The following is a 10,614-nucleotide window of genomic DNA, read 5'->3' as shown; positions in this document are numbered from 1 at the left end:
ATCGCTCATTCATCTCAAACTTTTCTGAAGTTGTTCTCCCTATTACTTCTTTACTCAAGAAGACCAACAATCCCTTTAGCTGGACTTCGGAAGCAGAACAGAGCTTTCACAATCTCAAGAACCTCTTTTGTACTGCTCCCATTTTGCGCCATCCCGACCAGAATAGACAGTTCCTCGTCGAAACTGATGCCTCGGCCATGGCCATTGGAGCGGTGCTGCTACAAGTTTTCGAGGGACGAGAGCACCCCATTTGCTACCTATCCAAGACGTTGACTCCCAGCCAACTCAACTACTCCGTACTGGAAAAAGAATTGCTGGCTATAAAACAAGCTTGTGAGACCTGGCGACATCTATTGATGGGAGCAAGGCAGACCGTTATCATCAGAACGGACCATAAGAATCTCAGAGTCCTTCAGAATATGGAATGTGTCAACTCCAGGCAGGCTCGCTGGGCATATTTCTTTGCTCAATACGATCTGCAAATTACCTACTTGCCTGGTTCAAACAATACTCTAGCGGATGCTCTCTCTCGGAAGGGTCCCATAGGCGAAGAAAAAAGACATACCCCAGAGCCGATGTTCCACAGGAATAGGATCTTAACAGTTGCTAAAACCTTTTTGGAAGAGGTTCGTGCTGGTGTTGCTTCGGAAGGGACTGTTCCACTACTCAGAGGAGAGAGATCCTACAGCAAGAAGGAGGGTCTGCTATTCCTCCACCACCGCTTATACATACCTTCCGGTCCACTACGTCTGAAGATCATAAACTGGTGTCATGATTCACTCACTGCAGGTCATCGTGGGAAGCTTAATACTACAGAATCTATCGCTCGTTCTTTTTTTTGGCCGGAACTCAAAAAGGATGTAGAGGATTACATACTCAGTTGTCCGGTTTGTGCCATGACGAAGTCCATCACTGGCAAACCCTTGGGTCTTCTCACCCAACCTGAGGTACCCTCTCGCCCTTGGGGCTTGCTTTCTACGGATTTCATTGTAGAACTTCCTGTTTCCAACTCCTGCTCATGTATTATGGTTACAGTTGACACCATGTCTAAATTGGCTCACTTTTCCCCATTGCCTGGTCTTCCCACCGCTACCGAGATGGCTGAGGTTTTCGCCCAGGATATCTTCCGTCTCCATGGTCTTCCTGACAAAATCATCTCGGATCGTGGCAGCCAATTCATTTCTAAGTTTTGGAAGGCTCTTTGTTCTCGTCTTGGTATGGAACGTGCTCTGTCGTCTGGGTTCCACCCTCAGACCAACGGTCAAACTGAGCGTCTTAACGCCACATTGGAACAGTACCTTAGGTGCTACAGCAATCGTCTTCAGGACAATTGGGTATCTTTGCTCCCTACGGCAGAGTTTACTTACAATAACTCATTTCATACAGCCATTGGACTCTCTCCTTTCTTTTGCACCTATGGAGTACACCCAAGATCTCTTCTTCCCTACATTCCGTCGCCCACCAATTCCCCGACGGCTGAAGAGGTACTGCAGTCTATTTCTGATGCACACGTCACTGCCAAAAGATGTTTGGAAAAGAGTCGTCAATACAACAAAACCCAAGCGGACAAACATCGTAGGCCTTGCCCTGAATGGAAGGAAGGGGACAAGGTCTGGTTGTCCACCAGGTTCTTGCCGCGATGGGTTCACCCTTCCAAACTCTCTCCTCGCTTTTTGGGTCCTTTTCCCATACTTTCCAAAATAAATCCTGTTTCCTTTCGACTTAAACTACCCTCTTACCTCCACCGCGTTCATCCTGTCTTCCATGCCTCTCTTCTCAAACCTTTCATTCCGGACGTCCACCAGAGAGCTGTTCCCGATCAGCCCTTTCCTCAGGTGGATTCCTCCATGGAATATGAAGTATCTACTTTACGCGACTCCCGCCACTACCGTGGTCGGTTGGAGTATTTGGTGTCCTGGAAGGGTTACCCTAGGTCGGAGGACTCGTGGGAACCAGCTTCCAACATTCATGCCCCTCGGTTGTTGACTCAATTTCATGCCCGTTTCCCCTTTAAGCCGGGGGTCCTGCGCTCTAGGAGGGGGCATACTGTCACTCGCCGTCCTGTTTGGCGTTTGTATCCGCGTTGGCGGTTACGCGCTGGTAGGACGAGCGGAGGTTCCGCTACGTGATTTTCTGTTACGCACCCTGCGGTCTAGTGGTTTTTCAACATGGCGCCGCTGGCGAGTATTTCTTTCCTTCTCTCCCAGCGATCGCCGCGTTGCAACCCCACTTCATTGCGCTAGCTCGCTTTCTTTGGGTTAACACGCTAGTTTTCCAGCCTCGACCGCTTCGGTCTCTTCTCTCTACCTTCGGTCCGCCTGTCTTGGGCTGCCTTTCCGCCTCTCTACTTCCTTACCTCCTCTCCCTACCTTCTTGTTTTGTTTCTCTCTCTCGGACTGCCGTCCTCCGCGTCCATTCCGCCCTTTCTGCCTTACCTTCGGCTGCACTTTCTATCTGCGGCCTTAGTTTACTGTTGGCTGGTTCTCCAGTGCCTTCCTTCCACTCCGGGTTCTTCTCTACGTTGGAGCTCCGTCTTCACCTGTTTTCAGCAGCTACCTGCCACAAGAACGCCATTACCACTGCTGGCTCCGGATCCCCTCCAGCCGCCACACTCCTTGAAGGGTTTTTTCTGCATTAATTGGCTTTTTCCCTTCGCTTTGTCTGGACTCGGGAAGGGGGCCCCAGGTTTGCTATACTTTAGCGTTCACTGTGGCTTCCTCTCGAGACAGATACATTCTACATAAAAAGGAGAAGGATTATCTATCTCACCGACAACTGCAACTGGAGGATTTTGAATCAGGTGAGGAGAGTGGGGAGGAACGGGAATTAGCGGAATCTTCCATTCAGGACACTAGACCCCTGAGCCCCCAACAACTACAGTCCCATCATGACAGTCCCTTTTCTCCTAAACATCCTGGACAGATCAGCATACCTTTAGATTCAACACTTCTTAGAAGAAAACCACATACTAGGCCAATGCCAATCAGGATTTCGACCCGGCCATGGCAAAGAATCAGCGCGACTAGATCTAAAAAATCAGATGGACGAAATCTGGGACAATGGCAAACCTACCCTGCACCTCCTTCTCGACTTATCTGCCGCCTTCGACCTAGTGGACCATAAAATACTCTGCCACCACCTTACCACATCAGCCCACTTCTCGCATGAGGCAATAACCCTGATCGCCTCATTCCTAGAGGGTAGAAACATGAGAGTGTTTGCTGAAAACGCGAGCACTCCCCTCCGCTTTAATTCTATGCGGAGTCCCACAGGACTCCTGCATCTCTCCCACATTATACAACATCTTCACCAGACAACTCTTTAATATCCTGGACTTCAGCTGTACAACCTGTACCAAATATGCAGTTGACACCCAATCCTCCTCCCCTAACAGGTATCTATGAAGAAAACTCCAAGGCACTGAACACAGCCTACTCCATCAACCAGACCTGAATGGCGGCAAACGGCCTATGCCTCAACGGGGACAAGACCGAAATCCTGGTAATAGGGCCTCCGGCGACACTAAAAAAACTCACCAACCAATACTCCACATTCCTGATCGAGAACATACACATCCCGGTCTCTCCCGCTGTTAAGACTCTAGAAGTATACCTAGACGCCACCATCTCTATGTCCCGACAAGTCAGTGCCATCGTCTCATCTGCGGAATACTCCACCAAACTATTGAACGCAGCAAAACCGTTCCTCTCCACAACAAGTTACCTCACCACAGATGGAGCTGTCATATGCTCTAGGCCAGATAACTGCAATGCCCTATTCACTAGCACCTCCTCTAAAAACCTCCAAAAATTCCAAGTCATCCAAAATAATGCACACTGTGCAGCGCAGCATCCCTAAAAGGGAACACATCACGACAGCAAGAAGAGAAGTCCACTGGCTACCCATTAGAGAAAGAGTACTGTTCAAAACACACGCACCAAAGCAGGTGGAGCTAGCTTCCCTTTTATAGCGGCCAAACATTGGAATACACTGCCCCCATTGCTCATAGCTGAATCCTCCCATGGAGCCTTCTGAAAAGCACTCAAAACATGGCTGTTCAAATAAGACCAATATGTATTGTGTACTATCTCATGCCAACGTTAACTGCATGCTTATGTCTTGTATCATATGCCTACGATTTCTGTATTTGCCATGGATCTTATGCCTAAGATTCCTGTAACATGGCTACAATGCTCCAGGGCTGCTGCACGCTTTATAAATGAATAAAATAAATAAAATACATTGTTCACACAAATGTGTGGAGAGATTATGAAAAGCAAAGGGAACCAGCAAGCACAGATAGGCTGAGCTGCGGTCAAAAGATGGATAACTGTGCGACCTCAGCTTTGAAAGTGACACGGGCACGTGACATGGTACAGTATCCCTGATTGGGAAAAATAGAATTAAAAAGCCCCTATTGGATTATATCCAAAAAATAGAGCAATAAATCAGATTTAGTATGCATCGTATTCCTGCCTCAGCATTGAAATGGTTCCATGTAATAATGTCCCAGCAAAAATGATTCCTGACAAAATGTCGCCGTTTTTTGCAGAGACATTATTACATTGAACATGCGGGGGACACCCACGCAAACCCCGAATTTTCATTTTATATTACAAGGGGAGCTGGGGACATCCCTGCAACCCGTCCCCATACATAATGTCACCATATATAATGTTGCCAATGGCTTTTCCTAGTAACATTATGTATGGGGACATCATGTATGGGGACATTATTACCTGATACCATGGAAACTTGCCATGACCCTCACATAGTCAACTTTTTTGGCACTCCTTTCCTCTCTCTTTTCTCTATGCATCTGTCATTGTCCTGCCACGTATTCTATTCCTCACCCTATCTCTCCAGTTTCAGATTCTTCAACAAATTTGTTCGGCAGAGGGCGCTGTGTGCAGTATTGTCGATGTCCCTCGAGGGCCTCTGACGGTCGACGCCATCAGTGTGGGTAGCGCACGCAGCGCCCATTGGTTTCAGTTCTGTTTTTCTGAGCTAACGCTTCGAGTGAATTACAGCGCGCTTCAGTGAAAGATTTCCGTTGGAAAATGTCTTCAACACCATCGATGCACAAGTCGGGTTTTAAAAAGGGCCAGGACTGCAGGTCAAATGTCGATCACCGACCCCCACCGCATATGTCTGTGCTGTCTGGGCTCCGGGCACCATACCGCTGACTGTCGGGCGATGACTGAGAAGGCTCACGGGGAGCGTAAAGGTAAACTGTCTGGGGGGAGGTTATCGTCGAAGTCACCTTCGAGAGTCTAGGGATTCTTTCTGCTAAAAGTCAAAAGGTCCCGATCGAGAAGTCAATCGCGCCATTCTTCGTCTTCTAAGAAGGCCAAGAAGAGGCAGAATAGATCACCTTCAACCTCCATGATTCCTCGACGGAGGTAATCGGGTGTCCTACGAAATCTGATTCCCCTGCTAAATGGGACGCATTTCGTAGTGAGATGATGCGAATCTTCGAGAATGTGGCCTCGACCCCCTCGAATGAAAAGAGCCAGCCCCAGTTGCTCCGCATAAGGTCAAGGGGAAGTCGAAGACTACATCTTCAAAACCAAGCTTAAAACCAGAATTACATCGAGAAAGTTCTCGAGCCGACGAAAAATGGTCAAGAGCTTTGAGTCGAGAACCTAGTCCATCTAGGGTTCTGTAGAAGAAGCACAAGGCATCAAACTTCAGTTTTCGCAGACCCCCGTCATGTTGGAGCCGTCGACACCGAAATCTAAGTTGATGCATAATAAAACAGCACAGATTTCTAAGCCATCATTGACTTCGACATTGTTGAAGCCATTAACAGTCCAAGACTAGGTTTACAAGCCTTTACCTAAAGACTATTTTAAGTCTGTCAGCTATATATGAGGAAGTTCAACCCTCTGACAAATCACCTTTTTGTCTTTAGTTTGGCACCCCTAATGTGCTAGAGGAACTAATATCTGACAATTCAAAGTTAGGATATTTATACGATATTCTCCAGTCAGCTAGTGGGCTGTAAAACTCGCCAGAGTTCAGTTTGGCAAACCAGACCCCTCTGAGCATGCTAACTCGTCCTACAGAAAGCTTATGGGGATGGTTATTGAATTTATGGGATGGAGTAGGCCTACTCCATCTTTTGAGCCAGATGATATGACTGACCTCTTGGACCAGGGTCCTCAAAGACCCAATTTTACCTTTCCACATGGCACTGCAGAAAAGAGTCTCTGCAAATTGGGGACCCTAGAAACTGCGGATGCAGTAAATAACAATTTCGCAAGGAAGTACAGACCATCCAGCAGTGACCCCGAATCTCACCAAGCATCTCACACCAGAAAGATTGGTGTTTCAGGCGGCTACGTCTACCAGGGAGTCAGCTTACCCATCCATCCATCCATCCATCCCTCCAGTTGGGGTTGGTGAGTGCCACAGTCAGACTGAATTGTGTATGGCAGCAAGTGCCACACTTAGATAGAACTGTGAATGCGTGCATGTTAAATGTCACATAACCCACTAACCAATATAAACTCTCTGCATACTCACACAACCATCTCTCGAACAACCAGCTGCACGCACTTCACCACACTGCCACAACCCATAAGCCGCACCAACAGCACACGCGGACTGACACCGATCCAATACTCGCACCAAAGCTCAGCACCCGGTGTCTACTGAGTTGAAGCTGCCAACAGTACACCACTCCTCCCACTATCCTACACCCTCTTCACCTTACTAACCCATTCCACCTTCTCATTTACAGATCCTCCAGAGCGGCTGGGGACTGTGGCGCTGCCCGATGACGGGGCGCGCACATGGCGGCATGTGGCATTGCACGCCGCCGCGTGCAGCATAAATAAACGGGTCGTTGCCGGCCGCGCCAGTGCGACCGGGAAACCCGAGCCAGAAGGACGTGTGTGGTGTGAGTCCTTGTGTGCTTGGGGGCTTATGGGGATCGCTGGGGGTCAGGACACACCCCCAACAGTGGCGACGAGTGGGGAATGATGCCTGGGCCCAGCGGTGACGAATATGCAATTTTTCTTCCTGAAACAAAATCTTGCTGACATTTCGTTTCATGCCGTAGGCCGTGCTTCACCCACGCGGCTGGTGGCCATTTTGAATAATCAGGCCATGGACTTCACAGAGCTCTGGTTTGGGTGGTGAGTGGCATCCAGGCCTAATTTTTGGACACACTGCTAGCAGACACGTTGGTCTGTGTACCTATGCCTGAATTTTTGGTCTTCTACGTCGAGTGCAAGCGAGGAGGGCGGCTACAATGGCTGGGCCTGCAAAGCCCATAATTCTTTCTTGACTTACTTTTTGGAACAGCTGAAGGCTGGGCCCTTTTTCATCCTCTTCATCATCAGGCTGGTGGCACTACTGCTTTTTCATCTTCTTCATCATCACAGAGGTGTGTTGCAGTGGTTCTTCATTCTGCTTCCTGGAATCATTAGGTCTGGTGGCTGAGATTGGGCTGTTTATGATTGCCCATGGAAAGGGGACAGTGTGCTCTTGCTGTTTTCGCTCCCAGTGTGAACTTTCCTGTGCCTGGGGGGGAGTCAAAGTTTGAGTTGCGGCCTCCATTTTCCATGCTGGGGGTGCCTGTGCGCTCGAACTCATGAGTGATACTGAAGATCAGGACGGTGCACAAGCCTCCACTTGCTCAAGCAGGGCCTCCAGGCCCACTGCCTCCAGTGCAGCCCGTGCAGCAACCTCCAATTGGTCAAGCAGGGCCTGTAGGCCCATTGCCTCCAGTGCAGCCAGTGGTAGCACCTGTTGCCCAGCCAATCTTTCCTGCCATGGCGCAAGCACGTCTGCATGCGGCCTTGCAGCCCATCCCGGAGATGATGTTTCGGGCCCGCCTTCTAGCTTGGGGCCCAGATGGAAGAGGTGGGTTGACCGCCTGGACATGTACTTTCGGGCCGCTCAAGTGGTTGATGATGACAGCAGGCTGTCAACCATGTTGTACTCGGCAGGGCCCTCAGTGCAGGAGATCTTTGAATCGCTTCAACCGGGGGATGGATCCACCGGTCAGGCGAAAACCGCGCTTCAAGCCCATTTTCTGCCTCTTGCCAACGCGGACTATGAACGCTTCGTGATGTTGTTCGCCAAACAGAAAGAGGACGAGACTTTGGACACATTATATGGGCGTCTGAGGCGCCAGTCGCTCGCCTGTGCCTGGGGTGATGCGGAGGACATGATCAGGACCATACTCATCCAGGCGTGCTCCTCGAGCAAGCTCAGGCGCCAAGTATTAAGGGAGCCCGGAATCACGCTGCCACGCATCCTAGAACTGGGGAGATGCCATGAAGTGTCTGAGGCGAGGGCAGCTAGAATGGAGGCTGGGTCACGCTCCATCAAGACCGAGGAGGTGTGTGCGATGTGGCGTGGTGGCAAAGGCACCAGAAGACCTGGCGGCAGACCCCGGAACAGAGCCGGGAGGGCAGGGGATCCTGCCAAAAGTGTGGGTACGACCTGCCCCATCCAACGGAATGCCCCGCAACCGGAAGGACATGCGGAAGGTGTGGGCTGCCAGATCACTTCTCGAGGGTGTGCAAGACGGCCATGCCTGTGATGGTGCCACGAGGCCCGTCCCCGGTCCAGTCTCCTTCGCCAGGGCAGACCGCCTAATGTCGCTCAGGTGGACCAGAGTGAAGAGGACGCCCAAGTGGAAGAGGCAGACGAAGAGGAGGAAGAGAACATTTTCTTCGTCTCTAGCGTGGGGATCCTGAAAGGGAAGAACAGGAGGCAGCCAAGGTGCGTGGTGGAAGTCAATCAGTCTCCAGTCCTGGTCCTGATGGACACAGGGGCGGCCGTCAATGTGATGGCCCGGGGACACTATGACGCTATGGACATGCCTCCTAAGTTGGTAGCACCGAAAGCCCGCATCTTCGCTTTCGGTGGTCTGGACCCCATACCACTGGATGGTGCTTTTGTGGCGAAGGTGGAGCATGACGGCTCGCAAATCACTGCACGCTTCTACGTGACACCGGTGAGCACCAACACCTTGTTGAGCTGTGCAGCGGCGGAGGCCCTTGGCATCATCAGCTTTGCATACTCGGTCTATCTGGAGGACATCAATGACTTGCTTGAGAAGTATGCCGCACTGTTCAATGGGATCGGACAGATGGCTGGTGACCCATTGAGGGTGCATATTGATGAATCTATGCAGCCCATCACCCTGAAACATCGCAGGGTACCCTTTCACCTTTGTGAACATGTCGACAAGGAGCTTGATAACTTGGTCAATCTTGGCATAATTGAGAAGGTGGAGGGTCCGACTCCCTGGGTGTCCCCAATTGTAGTGGCCTGGAAACCCAAACAACCAGATGCCATCAGAATCTGTGTCGACATGAGGCTGCCGAATAAAGCTATCAAGAGGGAGAGGCACCTTACCCCGACGTTTGATGACATCATTGCCGAGGTACAAGGCGCTCGCTTCTTTTCAAAGCTGGACCTCCGAACGGGCTACCACCAGGTTGTTCTCCACCCCGAGTCGAGGTATATTACCACCTTTACTACACACCGGGGGCTGTACCGTTACAAAAGACTGTGCTTTGGTGTGTCTTCGGTGGCAGAAGTGTTCCAAAATATCATCCGAGGCACCCTAGCAGATCTCGAGGGTGTCTTGAATATCAGTGATGATATCCTGGTGTTTGCAAGGACGGAGGTGGACCATCTGAGGCGGCTGGCGAAAACGTTTGAGAGGTTGCAGTCCCTGGGCTTCACCCTCCACAAGGAGAAATTCGAGTTTCTGAGACCATCGATAGAGTTCTTTGGCTTTGTATTTAAAGAAGGGGGTGTATCACTGGATCCCAAGAAGGTCCAGGACATTAAAAAGGCGCAGCCTCCGGAATCCGTGTCCGATGTGCGGAGCATCCTAGGTATGGTTACATACTGTGGACGGTTCATCCAGAATCTTGCATCCAGGTCGGAACCGCTCAGAGCACTGACAAGGAAAGACACCATCTGGAATTGGCGTCCGCATGAACACGAGGCATTCGATGACCTCAGGGGTGCCCTGGCAGCAGAGGATACCATGGCCTTCTTCGATCCAGCATTGCTGTCAGAGATCATTGTCGATGCCAGCCCGTTCGGCCTGGGCGCCATGTTGACGCAGATTGGGTGTGTCTGCCCGGTGGCTTACGCCAGCAAAGCGTTGTCGGATGCGGAGCAACGGTATTCACAGATTGAGCGTGAGGCGCAGCCGGTGATCTGGGGCTGCAGGCACTTCCGGCTCTACGTCCTCGGACGCCCGGTGACGGTGGTGACGGACCACAAGCCATTGCTTCCTATCTTGGCCGGCTCGTCATCCAAGCCGCCGGCAAGGATTGAGCGGTGGATGCTCGCTCTCCTGGAATACGGAGTCACCCTGGTGTATCGGCCGGGGGCGAACAATGCGGCGGACTATCTCTCAAGACACCCGGGTGCGCCTGGGAAGGAAGACCATGACACATGTGCGGAGGAAGCCGATGAACATGTACGTGTGGAGGTGGAGGCGGCCACGCCGAATGCAATGCCCCTGGAGGAGCTCGAGGCAGCTGCAGCAAAAGATGAGTGTTTCCAAATCCTGAGGCACTCCATGCAGCATGGCTCCTGGAAGTCGTTGCTGGAGGCCCTGGCGGGGCGCAC

Source organism: Ambystoma mexicanum, chromosome 2p (assembly GCF_040938575.1).
Source record: "Ambystoma mexicanum isolate Mex_15411 chromosome 2p, UKY_AmexF1_1, whole genome shotgun sequence".
NCBI classification, from domain to species: Eukaryota; Metazoa; Chordata; class Amphibia; order Caudata; family Ambystomatidae; genus Ambystoma; species Ambystoma mexicanum.
This window is presented reverse-complemented; position numbering follows the sequence as displayed.